The sequence below is a fragment of the Podarcis filfolensis genome, assembly GCF_964270895.1.
Source record: "Podarcis filfolensis genome assembly, chromosome: 4".
NCBI classification, from domain to species: Eukaryota; Metazoa; Chordata; class Lepidosauria; order Squamata; family Lacertidae; genus Podarcis; species Podarcis filfolensis.
The window spans coordinates 31,906,020-31,930,845 of record NC_139607.1 but is presented as its reverse complement, the minus strand read 5'-3'; the positions used below and the strand labels follow the sequence as shown (position 1 = coordinate 31,930,845).

Here is a 24,826-nt window from a genome sequence, read left to right as displayed (position 1 = left end):
AAAATGTAAAAAAAAAGTAGTATAAACACCGACAACTGGGAAACACAGGCCTGCGAGGAGAATAGCCTTTACCAAAGGTGTCATGGGCTTTGAAGACACTCGAACTCAGGACGAACGGAAGAAATGTGCTAAGAGGAAGATACGCTTGGCAAACGCTTGCAGTGATCAACTGCCGCCTATGTCCCCACTGTGGAAGGATGTGTGGATCCAGAATTGGCCTCCACAGTCACTTATGGACCCACTGTTAAAACTGTGTTCATGGAAGACTATCTTACTCAGCTACAAGTGATTGCCAAAGGAGAAGAAGAAGGGTCTCGGAATCTAAGTTGGAATGAAAATCAATATCCAGATACAGAAATTTGGTACTTTTCATTTATTTCTCCTATTTATAGTTCATCCTATGTTGCAATCATCCCAGGGTGGAAATACAACAGCATTCAGTGTAAAACAAGAATTCAAACAGAATATGCACAAGAACAGATAAAACCAACAAATTTGATAATAAATCTATACAGTGCCACATGCCAGCATTTAAAAAAGTCAGTTCCAGGATTGGAGCCATTCCTAGCCACATGCCTGATGAGCCTGGCATAGATTCTATTTTCATATGCCTTCTATATCTCCCCCAAGTGGTGGGTTGATCTTCACACTTACGTTTCATAGTACAGGCATCCTCCCTACACTTTAGCCTCAGAGCTGGGCTCTCACTTTCCACAATTTCAGGATCAATAACAATTTCTTCCTTGGAAGTGACTCTTTCCCTGAATCTCCAGAAATATTTTTCACCAAGAACAAGCATTCCATTTAAGAGCTGTGAACCTGCAGCAAGGAACCCCACATAAATAGCAGCTCCAACACATTGCTCTTTTGGAACGAGAGGCAATCCCAAAATGTCAGGGAGCTTCATTCCTTCCTTCGCTAGGATGGAATACATATTCCAGGAAACAAAAAGGAACACAAATGTTCCTGCAGCTAAGTCCAGAATAACTCCTGTGGAAAAAAGGTAAAGATAAAATCTCCATGTTTTCCAGGCTTGGAAACGTTATATAATGGAAAGGCCATACAAAACAAGGTCACCGCATTCACAATGGAGGCTAATGGCATGAAGTCCTGAGCAATAACTATTTCAGAGGGAAGGGACTCATCATCAGCTAATGCTGTGCACAAAACATTTATCTTCTTAATAGAAATTCTGTGAGCAGAACAGGCAACCCAGAGCCCAATCCCTGCAAAGCCAGGTCTGCTGCCGCCCATGATGCTGTCAACATGCCACATTCTCCACTGGACACCGGCTGTGGCGCAGATGCACATAACGCAGCCAATAAGAGCCAAGACAAAGGCACCTACTTGGAAGCAAGACGCCCTGCACAGCCACCGTACAGGAAGGGAGCCATAATCTGCCTGGGCGGTGCTTTCACTTGAGTACAGGCAAGGCGGGCTACTGAAGGCATGCTGGAGAAAAACAAAGACAAAAGACAACAGTTAGATACTCAGGTACAATGTCTTATGGACATCCCCTAAAGTCTGAGCAAATAGTGATGCGCAGCCATAACAATGCCATCATTCTAGGACAAATTCTACATTTCCCACCTTGAGACGTAGGAATGGGAAAGTCTGCTGCATCTGCAATCACAGGTGCCAGGAATCACACTTCCTCAGTTTTTCAGTGAAGCTTATGCACATGGACTAGTGTGGGGCCAAAGCCCTTTCTGCCTAGAGGTTTATGCGCCTAGCCTTTCTCCCTGCAGATGCATACACTTTGCTCAGACACCTGAGGCAGAAAAAAACTGCACGACTTCACAACCTCTTTTGTTGCATGGACCCCCTTCATGCAGATAAGGGTTTTTTTGTCTAATCCTCTCCTCCTCTGCATCTTATTTTCCCTTCCCTCTCCATTATTCAGACAGGACAAAAGGAAATTAAAGTCAATTCGTTCTTATCTAATGAAACACTGCTATGTTGGTGGACCATTGAATATATGTACCTACATGATATTGGTTCTTCAACCACTCTCTGGTACGCAAGGACGTTTTCCAGGTCTTTCTTACATGTGTCTGGCCTCAGAGAAGACCTGAGAAGACTGAAGCTGGTCTGAGCTGATCACTGAAGCAACTGCCCCTTGGAGTTCTGAGGCAGTTAGAATGCAGCTTGTGTTGAACGCTCAGAACAACACAAATCATAACTCCAGGGTACTGGTCGTTCGGAACATCTGGCAACTGGAACTTTCAGGGAACTCCATTTTCTCCTTTACCAAGAGAGAAAGCAGAATTTTGTTTATTTCAACCCTATCTACATGAAAAATACATTTTTGAATGGGAAGACTCTTATATAACTAGTGGGAACTGACTATCTAACCCAGGGATGGGGAGCCTGTGGCTTACCAGATTTTATTGAACTACAAAATCCATCATAATTGACCACTCCCTGTCTATGCTGGCTGAAGTTGATGGGAACAGGACACGAACATCTTTGGGAGGGCTACAGGTTCCCCAACCCTGATCTAGTCCAGTATTTTGACTTGATTTCAGGCAGAAATATTTTCCATCATCTAACACCAGATCCTTGTAATCTGGAGATACCAGGGCCCAAACCTGGGATCTTCGGCATGCAGACCCCACCACTGAATGAAGAGGCCAAAACTACGTTTTTGTATTTCATTACCACTGGGTCCTATTTTGGATTTTCTCTGTTTTTAATGGCATTTTTATCAGGGCATTTTATCCTTCCAAATAATGGATTAGGCTGACTGAGGATTTGAAACTGGGTTTTCCTCAGCCTTAGTCCAATACACTAACTATGGTAACTACTGCAACAGGCTGCCTCTTTATGTACCACATAAGCACACATCCCAAATGAGGCTAACATAATGCAGCCAATGAAGAGGGCTATAGACCAAGGAAATATATACTGCAATAAACGTTGATTTGCGTTACGATACCAAGAACCACTTTGTTGTTAAAGCCTCTTTGTGCTTTAAACACTGCTTATTTCACCAAACACATGACTCGTCACACCTACAATTCCCAAGAGACACACCCGTTGGATTTCTGCCTGTCTCACCACAGCTAAGGAGTTCCAGAATGGCACCCGATATTTTATTTGTTACTAGATTTACATCTCACATTTCCTTCAAGGAGCTCAACGCGGCATGCATGGGTTCTGCCCACTCCCCATTTTAACTTCACAAGAACCCTGTGAGATAGGCTAGGCTGAAAGAAAGTGAATGGCCTAAGATTACCCAGTGAGCTTCACAGGGGTCACAGCAAAGCGATTGCTGAAAGGCAGCGAGCTGCAAATGTGCCATCAGTAATAACTTAAAATGATAGGATAAAACTTAACCAGCTAAGCATCACATAGCCTGTTAGAGCCTGGTGTGCCATATCTGCTTGCCCTCCCATTAAAGATAATAATAAATACCAGAAACCTCACAAAAAGAACCCATCCCGCCCCAAACATGTCAGCAAAGCCTTGCAAGACAAAAGGGAATTAAAGTGGGAAGCTCCCTTGGCAGGGATCCCGTCCTCCGTCCTTAGCATACCAGGGGAAAGCAGCCATCTTGTCTCCCCTCACATAACTCTCTACCCTCCCCCCCCCCCGCTGCCTTTCAGGCCTCTCAGCACTTCCTCTCCCAGGCGGCCATGATTGAGAAGGGCAAGTGCTAGGACGGCCGGAGGCTTCGCTGCCACCAGGACACACAGCATCGTTTCATTTTGTTGTTGCATTTCTATGTGCCCCGGGTGTCATTCTGAAGGGGGGTTGACATTCTGCGCCCCCACCCCACCCACGACTCGAGTCCCAAGCCTACAGCGAGCAGCTTCACCGCCGCTTTGCCGCTCGCTATAGGCTTCGGACTCGAGTCGTGGGGGGCGCGCACCAAATGTCACCCCCCCCTTCAAGATGGCACCCAGGGCGGACCACCCCCACCTTCGTACGCCCCTGACTAGGATTGTGCTGTAAAAGTGAGGTCAAACCAGGCAGGTTTTTTTTTATTAATAATAATAATAATAATTTGATTTTACAAGTGTAGAGTTACAACAATACAAAATGCATATCCATATTTAGAGATTTCTCCGAATCTCTAGACTTCCCACCTCCCTCCCCCACATGGGTCCTATTAGAACCCTTTTCAACGGCATATTATTTCATCATCCAAATTTTATGTCTCTCCATTTTGTCCATAATATCTTCTACATTACAAGTGTTGTTGTAATCCTGCTAATGTGTTCATCTGCTTACAGTGGTCTCTCAAGTAAATAATATTTTTTTCCCCATCTTTATTGAAGTTTTGGTCTTCTTAGTTCCTGAACTTTCCGGTCAGTTTTGCCATTTCAGCATAGTCCAACAGCTTAGTTTGCCATTCTTCTCTGGTAGGGACTTTGTCTTCTTTCCATCTCTGGACTAGTAACATCCGGGCGGCTGTTGTGGCATACATTAAAAGTCTTTTCTGCTCCTTTGGGATCTTGGTACCTACACTTCCTAATAAAAATGCTTCTGCAAACCAGGCAGTTCTTTTCCAGCAGGAGTAACCCTTCCTCCTTCTAGAACATTCTGTACCTACTTTTTCCATGTGTCCCGTTCACGCCTGAAAAGCCTGTGAGCAGAAAAGTGAGCTGCAAATGGAGCTCTCCCGAAACAATAGCTAGCTGGTCAATTTCAAGCAGCATACAGGAAGCATAGAATCATAGAACTGTAGAGTTGGAAGTGACCCTGAGGGTCATCTAGTCCAACCCCCTGCAAAGCTGCCCCAAATAGGGATCAAACCTGCAACCTTGGGATATGCAGTTGTCCCATACAGAATATGCAGTTGTCCCATACAGGGATGGAACCTGCAACCTTGGCCTTATCAACACCATACTCCAGCAAGCTGAGCTATCCAGAAGGAGACCTCCCCATTCACAAGTCTACTCCATTATGATCTTATTTACATGTGGTGGTTGCCAATTAAAGATTGGAGGCAATGTATTCTCGTGGTTAGAGTGCTGGACCTGGAAGACTCAAATCCCCACTCAACTAGGAAACCCCACTCAACTAGGAAGTGACCCCAAGCCAGTCACAGTCTCTTAGCCTAACATACTTCGCAGGGTTGTTCTGAGGATAAAATGAGGAAGCCAGAACGTTTGAGCTCCTTGGAAGAAAGGTCTGATATAAATGCAACATTTTTTTAAAAAAAAGTGGGGGCTATTAGTCACCTAGTATAGATGGAATTTATTATTAACTTCAAGATATTTTCATGAAGGAAGAATGGACAGCACAACAGGTGCTGGGATTTCAGCTAATTGTTTGCCTCAGTGTTGTTTCATGTGCACCACTTCCAGTCTTCTTTGCACCTTGGCTGCTTGTACAAATAAAAAGATCTGTAAGGTAGCCATCGTTTGACCTGCATGTTCAAAACAGCAGCATTTTTCTAACCTCTGTTGAGGAATAACCTCTTTTCACAGCACTCAGCAAAAAGATGAAGGGAGAAACAGATTGTTGCTCTGTTTGCTGAAAGCTGCAGCCATACAATAGCCTTCTCACAACAAAATATGAAGCTGTGATTGAAAGCAGGAGGCTTTCCTATCAAAATGATCTGTCGAGCTACAGATTTCCTTGATGTTTGTTTTGTGAAGGAGCGCATTTGCTTTGAGAGTTTTTTGAGATCTATCTAAAGCTCCGAAATGATACCATTCATTCTCGACATTACATCTCATTTTTGGATCCTATATTACTATGGTAAAAGAGGGCGGTTGTTCCCAGTAATTTTCTATTGGCTACGGTGGCGGTAGATCCAGGAAGTTCTCCCTCTCTTCTCCCTGCAGTTGTGAGGGTAATTGCATGTGGGGAGAATTGCCTGAAGCAGACTACAGTGGTACCTCAGGTTAAGAACTTAATTCATTCCGGAGGTCCGTTCTTAACCTGAAACTGTTCTTAACCTGAGGTACCACTTTAGCTAATGGGGCCTCCCGCTGCCGCCGTGCAATTTCTGCTCTCCAAGGAGTTCAAGGCTGCATACATGGTTCTCCCCCTCCTCATTCAATACCCCACAACAACCCTGTGAGGTAGGTTAGACTGAGAGGTAGTGACTGCGGATTTGAACCCTGGTCTCCCAGGTCCTAGTCCATCACTCTAACCACTACACCACACTGGTTCTTGTTAAGTATGAATTGGCACAAGTTTAATATAGTACAGTGGTACCTCAGGTTAAGTACTTAATTCGTTCCGGAGGTCCGTACTTAACCTGAAACTGTTCTTAACCTGAAGCACCACTTTAGCTAATGGTGCCTCCTGCTGCTGCTGCGCCGCCAGAGCCCAATTTCTGTTCTCATCCTGAAGCAAAGGTCTTAACCTGAAGCACTATTTCTGGGTTAGCGGAGTCTGTAACCTGAAGCGTATGTAACCTGAGGTACCACTGTAAAAGGAAGGAATTAAAATATTCTATATAAATAAATCCAGATATGCCTATAGTTTATCTGAGTATTTTCAACTGCTACCTTCCCCCCACCCAAATTTCCCCAAACTAACCTCGACTGTGAAAATACAGTAAGAGGAAATTGGTGTGTTTATTCGTTTAAACATTAAAACTTTACTAAGGCAAGAGAAGTGCTAAAGTTCAAATAGTTAGCAGCGATGAAATAATGATCAGCTTCAATGACGGAATGTGCAGCCACGCAATTGGTCTTGTGATGGGCTTGCAGGGGTAGCAGGAAGTCCCTGCTGAAAATCTGCAGGAATAGGAGCTCTGCCTTCTATCGCACTGGGTCACTCTATGATCAATGCATTCAAGAGTGGAGGAAATTGCTCAAAGGAAGGCGGGAGTTAAAAATACAGCCTTTTTTCAAAATGAAGCTAGATTTGCTACACATCCTGTGTCCGGGTCTTAGCAATGTGACTGCTGTTTTCATTTCAATATTTCTGAGGAATATTGAAATACTGAGGGAAGGGGAAATGAAGATATTGGTGTCAATAAAACCTGCATTGCTTTCTCTCTCTCTCTTTTTAATGCCTCAATAGCCGAGTGAAAATGTCATTAAGGTTTAAAAGCAGATAAGTGATATTCTAAGCTGCAAGAGGGAATAGATAATTTAGAGCGAGCACCAAGCAATCTCCTTGTTCACTCCCAAATCTTCCATGTAGCATGTCTAATAGGATTAACTCTAATTGCTTCCAGAATCAACCTGAAACTGCAGCACAGAAAGCTTTCAGGCTAGAATGAAGCCACCAGGCTACTTATCTGATCTCAAAGGCTCCAGCTCACCCACACAGACACAGACAAGTGTTTATCACTTCTTTCAGTTATACAGAGGTAGTGGGCGTTATCGTCATGATCCCAAAGCAATGTGTGTCCAGAATTTATTGCAGTTTCCTTTCCAGTTCCTGCCACTAGTGATCCCAAACATGCACAGGATTTAGTACTGGATCAGTTGGAAGGGAATCCCAGAGGAAATTTGGCCCGATGGCAGAAATGTGTTTTGCAGCAAAAGGCCAAAGCAGTTGGTATTCATCAAGGAAGGCTTCTCTGATGGTGAGGTGTCAACTATTAGTGTGAAATAGCCATGCAGCTGCAGCGATGCACTAGTATTATTATAAATATATGGGATGTTGTGACACTAATAAATCATGGGCAAGGGGTATGGAGAGTGGGGACAGCAAAACAAGAGGCATTGTTTTGTAGATGGGAACAGCCTATGGATGTGGTGTTGAGATGGCTCGATAGAAGATGGTCATTTGTCCACCTAGGTTCTTGCCAACCTCTGCAGATAATATGTCTTGGCTAGAAAGGTTACATTTCTCTGAGAGGCCTGCCCAGTTCACTCTGTGGATGAATTGTGGGGGAAACGGCAGACGTACCAACTGTAAGACAAAAGGTATATTTAATTCCCAACATTATTTGAACAACAGTCTCTCCCAAAAGGGAAACAAAGCAACCATACATGTATGTTCTCTGAAATGGGGCAAATAGCCAGATGGAGTTGTTTTAGATTGGGAATATGGCATGGTTTGGATTCTTCGCTTTCCTCCCGCACTGTAGTCCTAATCCATCCCCTAACCCAGCTGCTTAAAAAAAATAAATTAAAAGACAAAAGATCTAGAGTGCTTCAATAAATTGTTGCTATCTTTGGCTGGGATTCAATCACATACTGAAGTTAATAGGGAGCAGTTGTGCAACAAAACCACTCTCTGCCTCCGCCGCCCCAAAATGGCCTTTTTTGATAAGGGAAATGTGATGGGGAAATGTACTGGAAAGTGTGGGATGATATTTGTTTGCTGCAGCATCATTTAGCCTCCCAACAAACAAGTCAGAATGAATTCTCAATCTGGAAGTGACCACAGTCTACATTACCTTGTCTATTATTGGGCTGTGACTAGCTCTGAAATCTGCAAAAGATCCCAGGTTCAATTCCTGGCTTCTCCAGATAGGACTGGAAGACCTGTCTGAAACCCTGGAGAACAGCTACCAGTCAGAGTATACCAGTGTTCGTCAGCCTTGGGTCCTCAGATGTCCCTAAGCTGAATGGTGATGATTGGAATTTTAGTCCAACAACATCTGAGGACCCTAGATTGAAGATCACTGGTGTAGAAAATAATGAGCTAGATGGACCAATGTATAACCTGAAGCATCTCTAACCTTAGGTACCACTGTATATCAAATTGTGTTGAAGTTCCCACAGCTACACACATTATACAGTGGATAAAAACATGAGATCAGTGGGGACAAGAACCACAGCTTTTCCTACTGCTGCTACTCTGCTGTGGAATGCCCTCCCAAAGCAGATCCATCTGGCTAAATCCTTGATGCCATTCTGCCAGTGGCAGGTAAACAAGTGTTGGCAGTTGGATATCACCAGGAAAAGGTATCTCCGTCAGTCATTTGGGGAGGGCTGGGTGAGCTGAATTCTTTGTATTTGTCTTGATTTCTTAATTATAGGATTGGTCTGGGATACTGCATTTATTTGCTTGCAGTTCACCGCCCTGGGATCGCTTTGGAATGAAGGTCAAATTTAGAAACATAATGAACAAAAATGAGTGAGCGAATATTATTTTATTGTTGCTCTTGCTGTTGACTTTTAACACTTGCACATCACCCAAGTGCCTTTGGTCAGAGAGAGAGCAACTTACCAATAAGCAGCTAGTCGACAAGTCCCAAATGAGAGTTAATTGTTTTAGGAGGTCAGGAAGACTTAAATGTGCCATTCACAGAACCCAAAAGAAATCTGCTAAAATGCAAGAGCCTAGTAGCAATAAAACTCTCAAAGGAAAAACTCCCATAATTTTTGTTTTTTGCTACCATTTCATCCTTGGGCACAAGCTGACAATGTGTGTGTTGGGCCTGCACAGTATCTATGCCTGGGGTTCATTGGTATTGTCCCTAATATCAACACACACACACACACACACAAAATACACACCATGTCTGAAATGATGGCAAGTTCTAGTTGACCCTGGTCCCTTGGAGAAACAGTCTAATATTATTTTCCTTTCTGAAAGGACTCCGGTGGGCTATTAAAAAGTAACACCAGGAAAAGTAAATATTAGGAGAGATGAGCGCAGTTCATCTCATCATGCCTTCACCACTAAAACATTAGGTTTGGAAATATGGGCAAACTAAAATGTCGCGACAATAACAGACTTTCAAAGGCTCAGTGCTTTGTTCTTCCCTCTGTCACAGTGTCTTCTGGTAGATCTAAAGCAACAATGCTGACCTGATACAGGCAGACTTTGACTGCAATGCTGTAACTCACTTACCTGGGAATAAGTCCATCTGAACTCAAAATATGTGTAAGATTGCTGTGTTAAAATGTCAGCCTGGTTTTCGTAATGCAGGGGAAGACCGATAACGCAATATCTTTAATGAGTACAGTATTGCATTTCCTTTGGAACTAGGCACAGAGGAAAGAGTGAGATATCGTAATGAATATCAGTCAGGTCCTTGGCCTGTCTGATTCTACTGCTGCCAGCACTCACTGACTGACTGCAGTTTTCCAGGTTTTCAAGCTAAAGTCTTTCCTAGTCCTGATAAATGAGATCTCTCTTTCTTTCTTTCTTTTTAAGGAGATTCCAGGGATTGAATCTGAGACCTTCTGCGTACAAAGCCCATCTTCCAGGAACGAACTGGCCTGATACGCAAAGTCTCTGTGAAACTGACATGCATGTCATGTTTATTAGATGGCATCTGTGCGTTAAAAAGAAACATTTGTGGGAGTTCAGATGGATGGCATTACACATTATACACGTGATGATTGCAGCTATCCCTTGATAAGGAGAGTGTGAAACTTACCACAGAGTACTGCCACTTGTCATCACAGGCAATTATGCGACTGTGGAAACAAAGCTATGAGGAGGCAGTGAGCCTATCATGTTTGGGCAATCAATTAAGTTAAACATGTGATCTTACTGTTTCTAAGGCAATCTATGGGAAACAGTCTCAACGGAAATACTCTATTTCATTGCACACATACATCTCTCTTTTTTATTTTATTACTGTAGTCATTTTAATGAAGATGGGATCTGTTTGTTTGGGGGTTTTTTTAAAAAAAGCACCGCTCTTCCTGCTTATTTCCCATTGGAGTTCATAATCTTCTCCCCATGAGAGGCAGTATAATTGGTTGCTATGGAAGTGATTGCAATATAAAAATGAAACGATCATTAATAACCCGAATAAGAAGGTTACATAATAGCATTTGGTAAAATAAGCATCAGGTTAATAATACCTCTGTGAAGAGAATAGCTTCACAAAGGATTTGGAAGGATGACTAGCGCATTCTCTAATCCCACTGTCAGTTTGTGCTACTGAGGTAAAGAGGGAGGCATGACAATACTTGTGTTAGTGAAGGCAGATAACGCAGAAGGAGTCCAGAGATAAAAGAAACCCTGACAACACTTTCCTGAAGAAGCTGAACATAAATAAGCTATAATTTTAGGATAAAGAAACAGAGGTTTGTTTTTCTGACTTCAGGCCTTGTACATAGCAGGGAGACAGTCAACCAAATATACAGAAGAATAACTCCCTCAGAACTGCACTGCCAATCAGGATGCATGCTACATCAACAAACATTGGCCTGGTTGCTAAGCCACACCTCCTTCTCGTCCTCCTCCTCCCTCCCCCAACTTGGTTAGCTAACTTACTGATAATTAAAGTGAACCTTAAGTTATAAACCAAATGATTCTTGCTGCTGCACTTCTTACAGGTTGAACAAAGCAAAGTCAAATGTTTTTGTGCCATTTTTTCAGAAGCATCCTGTGTCACATGTAAAATGTCGTTCCACTGGATGTCATTTAGTTACTATACCTCATTCAATTTCATTTTCACTAATTTCAACCTATCCATTTTCTGCCCTTATATATCTTGTTTTCTAAATGCCGCTGAGATTTTGGTGACTTTCTGCCAGTCAGAGTAGAGAATATTGGGTCACATCTGAGGTGAGGAACCTGTAGCCCTGCATACATTATTATTATTTATTATTATTATTTATTGAATTTATATACAGTGTACCTCGGGTTACAGATGCTTCAGATTACAGATGCTTCAGGTTACAGACTCTGCTAACCCAGAAATATTACCTCGGGTTAAGAACTTTGCTTCAGGATAAGGACAGAAATCACGCGGCGGCGGCAGCAGGAGGCCCCATTAGCTAAAGTGGTACCTCAGGTTAAGAACAGCTTCAGGTTAAGAACGGACCTCCGGAACGAATTAAGTACTTAACCCGAGGTACCACTGTACTGCCCTATACCCAGAGATCTCAGGGCGGTTCACAGAACAGATCACAATATATAAAAACAGGATTGATAGGATGTCAATCAGGTCAACCAAAGGCCTGATTAAAAAGGAACATTTTTGCCTGGCACCTAAAAGTGTATAATAAAGGCACCAGGCGAACTTCCCTAGGGAGAACATTCCACAGATGGGGAGCCACTGCAGAAAAGGGCTCTTCTCGTGTTGCCACCCTCCGGACCGCTCGAGGAGTAGGAACACGGAGGACACATTGTTTGACTCCAGCTCCCCTTAGCTCCAATCAGCCTGCCAATCATCAAGGATGCTGTAAGTTGTGCTTCAGCAATATCTGGGGGGTCACATGTTCCCTACCATCTTCATGCTACATGCTACAGGGAAATATTGACAGCGAGAGATTTCAAAGACCAACATACAAGGCATAACTGGATTTTTTTAAATAAAAGCAGCCTTTCAACCCAGAACTAGACACAGTACTCCAGGTGGGGTTTGATCAAGGCAGAACAAAGCAGGACATGTCTTCCCTTTATTGGAAGATTATACTTCTGTTGATGCAGCCTAGATTAGCATTTGTTTTTGGGGGGCTGTTGCATCACACTATTGATTCAAGTTAAGTTTGTGGTCTACTAAGACCCCTAGATCCTTTTCACATGTACTACTGAAGGAGTGTCTTCACCCCCATGGTTCTACCCGGACACTGAGGTCCAGCGCCAAGGGCCTTCTGGCGGTTCCCTCACTGGGAGAAGTGAGGTTACAGGGAACCAGGCAGAGGGCCTTCTCGGTAGTGGCACCTGCCCTGTGGAACGCCCTCCCACCAGATGTCAAAGGGAACAACTACTACCAGACTTTTAGAAGACATCTGAAGGCAGCCCTGTTTAGGGAAGCTTTTAATGTTTGATGCATTACTGTATTTTAATATTTTGTTGGAAGCCGCCCAGAGTGGCTGGGGAAGCCCAGCCAGATGGCTGAGGTATAAATAATAAATTATGTATTATTTATTTATTTACTGGCAAGGCAAGTGTCCCCAAGCTGATTCTTCCTGCCTAGGGGCAGAACCTTACATTTGTCCCTATTGAAAAGCTGTTTTGTTAGTTTTGGCCTAGTTCTCCAAACTGTTACGGTAATCTTGAATCCCGATTCCAATTTCTGCAGCGTGAGCTCCCCATCCCAGTTTGATTTCACCGGCAAATTTGATGAGCATCCCCTCAATTCCATCATCCAAGACTTTGAACAACAACGGGTTCAGGACAGAATCCTGCAGTCATTTTCTTCCAGGATGGTGAGGAACCATTAGTTAGCCCTCTTTGGGTTTGGTCACTCTACAAGCTACAAATCCACCAACAGTTACCTCACCCAGCCCACAGTTTACCAGCTTCTCTGCAATAATATCATGGAGGACTTTGTCAAAATTATTATTATTATTTATTTATTTATTTATTTATTTATTTATTTATTTATACATACCCCGCCCATCTGGCTGGGCTTCCCCAGCCATTCTGGGCGGCTTCCAACCAAATATTAAAATACTGTAATACATCAAACATTAAAAGCTTCCCTAAACAGGGCTGCCTTCAGATGTCTTCTAAAAGTCTGGTAGTTGTTGTTCTCTTTGACATCTGGTGGGAGGGTGTTCCACAGGGCGGGTGCCACTACCGAGAAGGCCCTCTGCCTGGTTCCCTGTAACTAGCCTGGTTCCCTGTAACCCTTACTGAAATCAAGATCAACCAATTCCTCTTACCCTGGAATACAGGAGCCCAGTCCCTCACTGGATGGCACACTCGACTGCTATAGCATTCAGTCTGAAGCCGTATGCATTGGTGGGTCAAGTGTCTTTGATCATTTGATTATTTGTGGCATTTAATGCTTTCTGGTTTCATTACTTCATCTGGGCAATCCTCATAAAGTAAATGTATCAGCAGCTCATAATTGTCAATGTATGAGAAGATGGCAGGCCTAACAACAGGCCTCATTTCTGAAGGCACTGCCTGAGCCAGGAAGAGACAATGCCCTGTCTCCTATTAAAGGTTCTTTTTCAATTTCCATAAATCCATGCCAGAAGACGTGTAATTTTCAGAAGACATGCAATTTTCTGCTGGCTAAATTGCAAGGAAATTAATTGGCATTGGAGAACAGCCTCTTTTAAAAGGATTGGTGGGATATCTGGCTGTGGTAGGCTTACGTAACAGTATTTTTATTTTGATGGACTAAAAAAAAGATAAGAAATTAATTGTGGCACTCAGAATAGCTAAGCAGTTACTCTGAAATATCTTAAATCCACACCTGACTATAAACCATACACTATTGGCATTGACCCTGACCCTGTTCCCGACCCAGTCCCTGCTCAGTCACTAATCCCTCTGTGGGTATCAGTCTTAGTGGTCACCCATGGTCCAGATGCATCCAACAAGAACCATAGGTTCAATATTGTGGGCCCCATTCTGTGAAACTGCCTCTCAACTGAGATCAAATAGTTCCCCTTCCTTGCCAAATTTCAGACACTCAGTGAAGACTTTCAAAAACAATTGTTTCATCAAGAAGTCAATGGAGCTTTTCTGATTTTATGGTTGATTTTAACTAATTCTATCTCTGCTTAATTTCTCTTGTAACCTCAGTGCACACTGCTTAAACACTATGATGTTAAGTGGTATATAAATGCAAGAAGAAGAAGAAGAAGAAGAAGAAGAAGAGGAGGAGGAGGAGTTTGGATTTCATATCCCGCCTTTCACTCCCTTTAAGGAGTCTCAAAGCGGCTAACATTCTCCTTTCCCTTCCTCCCCCACAACAAACACTCTGTGAGGTGAGTGGGGCTGAGAGACTTCAAAGAAGTGTGACTGGCCCAAGGTCACCCAGCAGCTGCATGTGGAGGAGCGGAGACGTGAACCCAGTTCCCCAGATTATGAGACTACCGCTCTTAACCACTACACCACACTGACAAGGAGCCCTGGAGGGTTAATGTGTCTATTGGTAGCAGCAAACACATCCTTCAAGTCCATTAGGGGCCTTGGACAATGCACGGATGAGCAAAAATGATCTCCTAAAATTCTCCATGCTATTTAGGTGGTGGTGAAATGATGGGCAGGGTGGGGGGGATTTCACGGAATCATTTTTTGAAGGAGTTGAAATTCTTCGACAGTTGGGTAGGAGCCAGAAAGAAAGAACAATCTTAGAGGATTTCTCAAAAATTCTCTGCTGAGAAAGCTGGCTCACTTAAATGTTGGACTACGGACTGAGCACAATTAACAATATTAAAATATCCTGGGTTGGATCCATATTTGTACTCAAAAAAACAAACAAAAAAAACCCCTGCCCTATGTGTGGATGGAAAGGCTAAGAAGAACATTGTGCTTATCATGATTGTGGAGAGATTTTTGGAGAGATTTTGGCTCAGATCTAATAATGACCCTTTTGTTTCAGACAAGTAGATACATGCCTGCACCAGACAACTCAGGGATGTTGCAGTGTGAGGCAGAAGACTCTGGTGAGGAAAGATTCGGGATGCTTCCTTGGGGTGAGAACTGTCAACATCTTATTTGGGGTCCTCTCAGCTGGAGGAGATAGCTCTGCCACCATCTTCTGACTTGAAGAATGAGTCCCCTGCAGTACTGCTGTCTCCGCAGCCTCCCAGAAGTCAAAAAACGGCAGCATTAGAAGGTGGACCTTACCACACACTTGCAAAGACAATACGTTGCCTTTGAAAGAAAATGCTTTGGCCAGCAAGAGCTCCTCAGAGCTGTCCAAGGTCCTGCAGTTGTCTGTTCCTTGACTTAGGGCTTGCACACAATTCTGCTTGTCCTTTGCCATGGGTCTGAGTAGTTTTCTGTTCACGCCACCACTTTTCCTGGAGATACCAGTTCTTTAGCACAGAATCTGAGCTCTGAGTCAATGTTAAAGACTGGGTTTTCCCAGGGAAAAGTGGCTGGAGAAGCAGGAGTCTGCATGCGCCCTTTGTCTGGACACTGCCTGGTTCCTCTGCAAACCTGAAGCTCCCATGGAACTGGTTGATTGTCTTTCTAGCCCTGCTGGTTTTTCTTCAACAAGGCTTGTTCTTCTGTGTGCTGGATAATTGTTTCTTGAGCAATGCTTTCTGCCAGTTTTCCCAGAAGAGATGTTCAGCTAACCTGTGACATGTTCCTGTGTCTTTGGTCCTGTCTTCTGGCTTGCTCCATGATTCTGCCTCCTAGCTTGTCCTTTGATCCTGACTTGCTCTTTGATCCTCCCTGCTGGCTTGGTTACTGACTTCCAGCTCCCAGCCCAATCCTGACTCTATCTACCTACCTCTACCTGTGTTTATATTTGTATAGGACAAAGGAATCAAAATTGCTCCTAGCCCCTAGCAGGAAGATAAGTTGTGAATCACAATTGGGAGAAAAGCTTTCTTCACATTCAGCCTTCCCACCGTTGTTCCGTAAACGGCATGACAAAAGGGCATGACATCACCTGGAAAAAGTGAGCCTTAATGCTGAGGCAGGCATCTTGTTCACAGAGGAAATATAGGACACAACCATTCATGCCTTTCTAGGACACTATGGGAGCTTGAGCAATCAATCCCAGACTCAATCAGTTGTGAAGGAAGCAAGGCTATAACACGCGTAGCGATGCATGGCTGTTTTGGAGATGCTCAGTAAACATCTGGCAGAGATATGAATCAATGCTAACCTTGAGATCAGCCCCGAGTTTAAAGAAATGGCATTATTTAGTTCTGATGAAAAGCTAAGATTCTCAGCATGCCCCAGAGCACCCTAGCCTAACAACATTTCATTCTTGTTTTTGTATCTATGTGGTGAGAAATAATGGGGGAGAAGCATTGGTTGGGTTCACAGCAGGGTTGCTTCCTCCACAGAGTATCAAAGAGTTCTCCTCGGTCGCATTGCCAAAGAGTTCTTCTCAGCTATGTTTGTTCCATAATTCCTTACAAACGTCTACTGAATTATATGAACCTACAGTTGCTCCCTTACAATGCAAGCAACTGCCCTAAAGAGTTGCTTCCTACAAAAGAAGCAGCCATTTCCTCTAAGGCAGGTGAGGGCAAACTTCTGATTTGCAGGAACTACTTTGATTTTTACTTGAGGTCTGCCAACTGGTACCAGATGGGAAAGGGTGCAGATCTAATTACCTGCTGTACCCAGAAAGCCCTTGACTCAGATGACCTGCCTATACATGTATGAATGAGAGAGAATGAGAAACTGAGAGAGACTCAAAGTGACAGACTTGCCCATCCCTAATAGAAGTGAGTCCCACTATGTCTATCACAATATCTGCTCACCTGGGACTCCCGCTGGTTGGCCATTGCTGCATGGCATGGCTGTGGTGGGTCCAGGGAGGCTGCCATCTTCCGGCATGGCTGGGCGATGCGATACCAGGTGCTGCCCACTGTCAGGGACATGGCTGAATTGAACGATGGGGAAGAGACAGACTCAGGAGATGAGAGATAGCTAGTACAAAGAGAGACAGAGTCTGACTCTGGAGACGAAAGATTGCAGACAGAGCAGGAGGAAGGGGGCTCAACCCCACTTCATCAAGAGTTCCCTGACTCAGCCAGAGCAGACACAGACAGCTCACAATAAGGGGGAGGGGAAGAGATAGACAGTAGTGGGAGGGTTGCTAGGCAACCAGCAGAGAGACAGTGGACAGAGCGTTCATCTTTTGAGGGGGGGATTCCACCCTCCTCTCCATTCCCAGAGAGCTGAGAAGGTCAGAATGCAACGGAAGTGCAAAAGGGGAAAGGCTGGACTTTGGCGTCCTTCCTGCTGTGACGAGGGCAGGGACTCAGACTGATCAGCTCATTTCAAGAGCGGCAGGCTGGGAGCTGTGCTCTGGGTGTAATTTATAAATAAATGTACCATAAAACTGCCAGAGAGTCATTAATTCTTATCGAGGCTTGCTTGTCTGCCTGAGATCATTACACGCACCTCCAGCTGCATCGGACCCTCAGGTAAGGGCAAGCAGCCAATCTGAGGAAGGGGCTTGAGGGCTGTGACCAGCCTGCCCCTAGCCCATTTAAGGGGGAGGCTGTGTCAGCTGCCTTCTTGGTCAGTCGTAATGGGATTTTTCCACCAACCCACCCAGTCTTTAGGGGCTCACCCGGGGGGGGGGGGGGCAGGAATGTTGCCTGTGTATTCAGAGCCAGAGAGGAATTTTCTCCTGCAAGCAAATTGGCCAAGTTTTTGCCTACCTCATAGCAACCGTCACAACTTTGGCGAATAAGGCATTGGGCTGGATCCTTAGTCACAGGGGTACCCCATTAGAGGAGTCCGGGGGGGTTGTGACTGGGGACTAGTTGGCCAATACATCTCTCCCAATGGGCAGGGTTGTGGCATCTAATCCATGTTGGGGGTGACTCCCTAGCACAAGTTTGACCCCACCAGGATCTTATCAGGTAGCAGGCAGGCTGTCTGATGCTGGATACATACCCAGTTCCTTAGCCAAACCTACTCTTTCCTGTATTCAGTAAAGTTGTGGCCTAGTTCAACCCAATACCAGTCTCCTGTGTCATTATTGTGGCCTTCCCTCCACCTGCCACAGCCATTATGCACCTGTGCAAGCAAGTAAGTTCCATTGAATTCACTGGGGCTTATTCCTGAGTGGGCACATGATTTGTTGCTTTTATCTGGTCTGTTTAGTGACTTTTAAAGGAGCATTTGGCTTCTGTTTTATATTTACTGTTGTTAACTGTCTTGAGGCTTCGGCCTCAATGTGAGATATGCATACAGAAAAGGGGGGAGAGAAAAATAAACACTAGAAAAGTGGTTTCGGAATAAAGAGCATGATCAAGACAAAGTCAGGCATTTTAAAGAACTTTACTGGAATCTAATCCTCTCATCCAAATCAACTGGACTTCAGTGTTTAAGTTGGCGGTATCAGGCCCATATATAGTAATATGAAGTAGTAATGAAATAACTGGAACATGTTTTGTAGTTTAATCATAGGCTTGCAGCAATGTGTCCTTGTGAATTATAGGAATAAAATATTGGGGGGAGGACCCAAATCTCTATATTTAATGTCATTCTCCCCCCCCCCCTTTTGGCGTCCACATTCTTTAGTTCAGCAATGAAAATTACATGTTTGGAGGGAACATCTGCGTACAATCCCTTACGGAAAATACCCTACCAAAATGTCTATACACATTCAGATGTTCCGCAGCAGAATGACCTGCATTGGTCTCAAGACAGCCACTGTTTCCCTTTCTGTTTGGACAATCCCACTTTGCCTTATGCAACCAGAATCTGAATATGCAACTAAACGTAATTAGGCATAATGCAGCATGCACTAATGAAGCAGTTTTAAAAATAGAAAGTGACATAAACTGGGACTGACTCGTGTTTCCCAGGATGATTAAAACCATGCACTTTTTTTTTTTACCTTGGAAAACCTACTTTGTGCTATCTCTGCCAAGGTCTATACTCCATGCAAACGCCTGCCAAGTCTCTTGATTCTAGTGCTTTCATGCACATAATATATATAATCAGGAAAGTCATATTCTGAAAGGGGCTGTAGTCAATATCATCTGGAAGAGACTACATTGGCTGCCCTTTGTTGTTGATCTTTTGTTGTTTTTCCCCCTCTCTTTCTTTGAGAATAAAGTTTTAAAAATATATCTTTGGGCCCCTCCAGGCATTGCTTTCCAGTGTGCATTTGGGACAATTTTTGTTCATGATGGCGTTGGGGGTGGTCCAACTTTCAATACCATTTGCACTTTCAAACATTTCGGGGCAGAGATAATGTTTTGCTTTCAATCAACGCGTGTCCTGTAATCCCCTGCTTGAAATCCTGTCACTTTTCTAAGCCACAGATAGCACAGATTGTTTGCCCTGCTTCTATTGCGCTGTAGTGCGAGAGTGTCCTTGCAGGCGGCTATTGCGCAATAGCGCACTGAGGAATCAACGCAGAGTGACAAATAAAGTGGAATCGTGTGTGGACAGTGCAATTTAAATCCACCACTAATGCGGTATTGACATGTTGCAGGATACACCAGACCCCTCCCCCTCCAGTAAAAGCATTGGCGAGCCTTTTATTTTAGGAACATTCATGAGTTTTTATCCCATAGATCTCCGCAACTGACATGTTTATATGAGACTTTATTGTGCACTGTATACAAACTTAAACTGAGCATTATTTTCCCCATATGTGTGAAAATACCCCCTTATCCCCAAGGGATACCCAACACTACTCAGTGCTTTTTATGCCGTTCTTACCAAGTTTGTTCTACTAACTTTCCAAATTGTTAGCTATTTCTTTTCTTCAACGTAGGCGCTGCTGTCAACATCCTTCTCCCTCATCAAATTTCTATTTTCTGCATTCATATTCATTTCCCCCCGAAGTTTTCCACAGTTCCCCCCCCCCCAACATTAGATAGGAATGCACTCTAAACCCGGGCACCATGTGTATAGTTTTCTAATGGCATTGCTTTCTGCTTTCCTTATATTTATAATGCTTTAGCTTTCATCCCTTGAGATACATTGCTCCATCGTTTTATGATTTTTCGTTGTTATGTAAGAACTATTACCTGTCTCCTAGGCCTTTGTCATATCTTCGCCATCAGTCTCAGAAATTGTTCTGCGGTTCAGCATGCGCCTCTGTGTTCTCTCGTAAATTCGAGCAGGGTATTTTCAGCTGTATTTGTTTTTTAGACCACTCACTTCCCAACAGTCCTCAGCTGTCCTCACCTGGCACTTCTACTCAGTCTCCCCCTTCTCTCAGTGATGTTGAGTGGGCAGCTCACATTTAGCTCAACCACTTAATCCACCACCATCCATAATAACATTTATTGGGGACAGACCATTTCCCCCATGTTTCACATTATCAATAGAGAGCTTGTTATCCAAATAACAATAATTTTGCTGTTCACTTCCAGGTGACAGGCAGATCATTTGGCCACACAGAGGAATTCCTGGTGCTTCTGCCCAGCAGCAACTTGGCCAGGCTGGTGGGATGTGCCAGATGTGGGAGGTTTTTTTTGGGGGGTGAAATTTGGTTTTACAAATTTACAAATTTGAAATTTGGTTTTTCTTAATTTGGTTTTACAGATACAAAATTATAAACAACGAGGGGTGAGGGATGGTGTTAGGAAAAGGAAATATTTGTGGGATCGAGTGTAGGTATGTTTGAACATTTTTAAGGATTATATGAAATGTATGCTTGTATGCTTGTATATTCGTAATATGTGTGTATTAATGCTCAATTATTTTTCAGTATCCATATAACAAGATTCCTCCTAATCCCTGGACTTCCCCCCACCCCTTCCATGGGGTCCCATTTTAAACATTTATTACTACATAGTCTTCCATACTCCAGTTTTTATATCAAACATATTATCCATGGTAATTGTTACACTACAAGTGAATCAAAATCCTGCTAATGTTTCCATCTATTTACAGTGGTCTCCTAAGTAACTCATAATTTTTTCCCATTCTTTTCTAAGGTTTTTGTCCTCTTGGTTTCTGAGTTTTTCAGTCAGTTTCGCCATTTCAGCATAGTCCATCAGCTGGGTTTACCACTCCTCTCTGGTAGGGCCTTTGTCTTCTTTCCATCTCTGGGCTAGTAGCATCCGGGCGGCTGTTATTCCATACATAAAAAGTCTTTTCTGTTCTTTTGGGATGTCAGTACCTGTAATTCCTAATAGAAAAGCTTCTGGTTTCTTAACAAAGGATATTTTAAGCATTTTTTTTTTCATTTCATTGTATATCATCTCTCAGAAAGCTTTTATTACCTTACAAGGTAAAAGGTATGGGAGTTTTACATCATGCCTTGAGGAAAAGCGGTTGGGAAAAGTGGGAAACCTTCTGAATTCCATGCAGAAGTCCTCTCATTCCATCCCAGTTAGGGCTGGGAATGCCCCCTGTCTGAAACCCTGGAGAGCCACTGTCACTCCAGGTAAACAGTGCGGATCAAAATGAACCAAAGCAGCAAAGGATTTGCTTTATTCTGTCTCCTGAATTCCAGGACCAGGAAGCTTCTGGATTGTGGTAACAGCATAATCAGATCTAACTCCATGCTGTTCTTTCTTCCAGCTGATAGTCCCCAATGGTGCAGGGAGCAAGTGGTAGCAAGAAGACAATCACACACCCTATTTGATTTATTTATATGCCACCCATCTGACCCCAGCTGCTCTGGGCAGCTCCCAACAAAATATTAAAAACACAATAAAACATCAACCATTAAAAACTACTCTGATCGTTATAGCAAAAGGGGGGAAACCCTATGTAAAATCACATAGACAAATTTTGTGCTCTACAGCGCCATCTGGTGTCGAATCTTCACAATGGTGTTGCAACAATATAAACTGACTGAGTGTAGCTCTCACTATGCACCCTACTCCCTCTTTTTCACTGTTCCTCTTGGCACCCAGTTTCTGGGTTACTTCCGCCCAGTATTTGCAAATGGGCACCCAGAGTTCCACCAGTTTCAGCTACTTTGCATCACTGATAGAAGGGGACTGATGAGCTCTGTAGTCTCAGTAAGCTGTAAAGAAAGTAAACATTTAGATGGACAGACAGAACAGCCAGCAGCTGCAAAAGCGCCATGCTAAACAAACGCCTTATAAGCTGCCTGCCATTCACAGAGTGGCAGCTGATAATTAGACTCCTTAATCATTTATCTGGGGTATGTTTTTTTAAGCTGATTAAATGCTTGTTCGCCTGATAATAGCTGACAAATCCCAAATACGCCAGGACAAAGCACGACTTTATGTAGTCATATTTTGGAAACGTTGTTTATGCTTCGCTCCTTTTATTAGCACTGTACTGTTAATGAGCAGGGTAATTGCTTACAATGGAAGATGTGGCAAAATTATGTTTGGGTGCCGGGTGGATTAAGCGGGGAGCTGAAGGCTGAGGCGAATGGAGTGCGTGGCCGCTCATATCTTGCGCTGCTGAGCAACGGCTGGTGAAAACCTTCCTCCCATTAAGACACTCTTCGCATGTTCACACTTGCAATATTCAGCCACTTCATGACTGCTGCACCAAGTGGTTAGGCACACCACAAAGCAATCAGGATAGATGGAACCGTCATGTCACCCAAAACACTGTGCCTTGTGGTTCATCTAGAAGATGATTATAAAAGACCTCCAGTTCCAAGGGTGGTTCCCTCTTCCCAGGAAACTCTGAAAATTGTAATCCTGTGGAGGGAATAGGGGTCTCCTAACAATTCTCAGCGCTCTTAGCAATCTTCAGTTTCCAGAATTCTTTGTAGAAACTGTTTAAAGTGGTATGATCACATGTATTTGCTAGCCATTGACCTTGACAACTCTTTTTGCTGTTGTTGTATTTTGTTCTCATGGCATTTTATGTTTTCTTGAAATGGATGTTTCCTTGTATGCTGCCTTGACAATTTATGAGGGGACAGCCTATAAATATTTTTTCTAAATAAAGGCTCCAATTTATGGTTTCCAATAGATAAACTAAGTAATGCTAATATAGGGTATAATTATACTAAAACCTTTTACCCAACGGGGGGGGGGGGGATAGTTTGAACTAAAACCCTCATGTGTCTCCTGTAATAACTGTGCAACTACTGTATAGCATATAATGCTGTTCTATACATCACAAATGGATAAATGTCTTGCAAGAGGACATTTCTTGATCAGAGCAAGTTGTTAAACTAGGTAAAAACAATTCTGAAGAATGTTTCCCTTGGAACATCATATAAAAGAAGTTTCAATATACAGTGGTACCTCAGGTTACAGACGCTTCAGGTTACAGATACTTCAGGTTACAGACTCCGCTAACCCAGAAATAGTACCTCAGGTTAAGAACTTTGCTTCAGGATGAGAACAGAAATTGCGTGGCGGCGGCGCAACAGCAGCAGGAGGCCACATTAGCTAAAGTGGTACCTCAGGTTAAGAACAGTTTCAGGTTAAGAACGGACCTCCAGAACGAATTAAATTCTTAACCTGAGGTACCACTGTATAATAGATTACATTCTCCACCTATTTCTAATTACAGGTGCAAATCTCTTGGGAGACAAGAATCCATATCTACATGGGAAAATGTAGGCATAATTCTTTAAAAACCCCATGTGGAAGGATAGTAGTCAGTTCTTCTAAATATCTAGATCTTTGATGGTCCTTTTGAGAGAGAAGATGTCAATGGGAAGATTTATATGCTTGTGGCAACCTTTGTCTTCCAGCTTGCTTTTCATGTATCCTGTCCCTTAGTTCTTCTTTATCAGTGTGATCCAAAAAAGCTTTGGGCAGATTAAACATCTGTGGCAGATTTTGAATAATGTCACTATGATTCTCTATGTTTCTTGTGCAGATCCCACAGTGGTGCAACCTCAGGTTCTGTGGTACAAGGGGACTTTAGCTGCAATCCTAACTATGCCTACTCAGAAGTCGATTCCACTGAATTCAATGGGACTTACTCCCAGGTAAGTGAAGTTAGGATTCCAGCCTTAGCTGGTATCCTGTTGTCACCCAGCCACTGTAAATTGAAAGTAGAGGTAAAGGGACCCCTGACCATTAGGTCCAGTCGTGGCCGACTCTGGGGTTGCGGCGCTCATCTTGCATTATTGGCCGAGGGAGCCGGCATACAGCTTCCGGGTCATGTGGCCAGCATGACTAAGCCGCTTCTGGCAAACCAGAGCAGCGCACGGAAACGCTGTTTACCTTCCCGCTGGAAGGTATCTACTTGCACTTTGATGTGCTTTCGAACTGCTAGGTGGGCAGGAAAATTGAAGGTAGGATTGCACTATTAATTTGGTCAGTGGCTTGACTTGCTTAATCATTCAAGAGTAGTTTTGTTGACTTATATATTGTATATCTATTCTATATGTTTTCCTATCTATTCTATATGTTTTCCTGAGTTGTTGAGTAAGGTTTTGTTTTGTTTTGTTTTGTTTTGTTTTTGCCATGAGTGATGGCCATTGTTCAAAAGGGGCAGTGGAGCCGTACCTGAAACAGTTCCCACTTGAAAGATGGTGCCAATGTTTGCTAATTTTCAAATAAATACAAATACGTTTTTCCTTCCAAAACTCAATCTGGGGGTGGATGAGAGTTTTAAATACATCTGCTCCATTAGAATTTTGTTTACATAATTACCATTCTGCTGCTGGGAAGCAGCTGCTTCTAGCTGCAGCTGCAAAATCCTGGATAACGCTTTCACACCAACGGTTTTTTTTTAAAAT

General features: G+C 43.4%; 1 long non-coding RNA gene across 2 annotated transcripts in view; it reads right to left on the bottom strand.

Annotated features, from left to right (window-relative positions):
• The window catches only part of LOC310761285, a 70,575-nt gene extending 67,763 nt beyond the window's left edge, over window positions 1-2,812 (bottom strand). Inside the window, exons 1-3 of one of the 2 annotated variants that reach the window (XR_014547325.1) lie at window positions 1,989-2,812; window positions 1,348-1,452; window positions 361-990 (exon numbers count right to left, since the gene is read on the bottom strand). This is a non-coding gene — a long non-coding RNA (uncharacterized lncRNA). Of the gene's footprint in view, window positions 1-360; window positions 991-1,347; window positions 1,453-1,988 lie in introns of those variants that run through there. The other variant, XR_014547326.1, reaches the window with a different exon arrangement.
• Window positions 2,813-24,826: the final 22,014 nt, after the last annotated feature.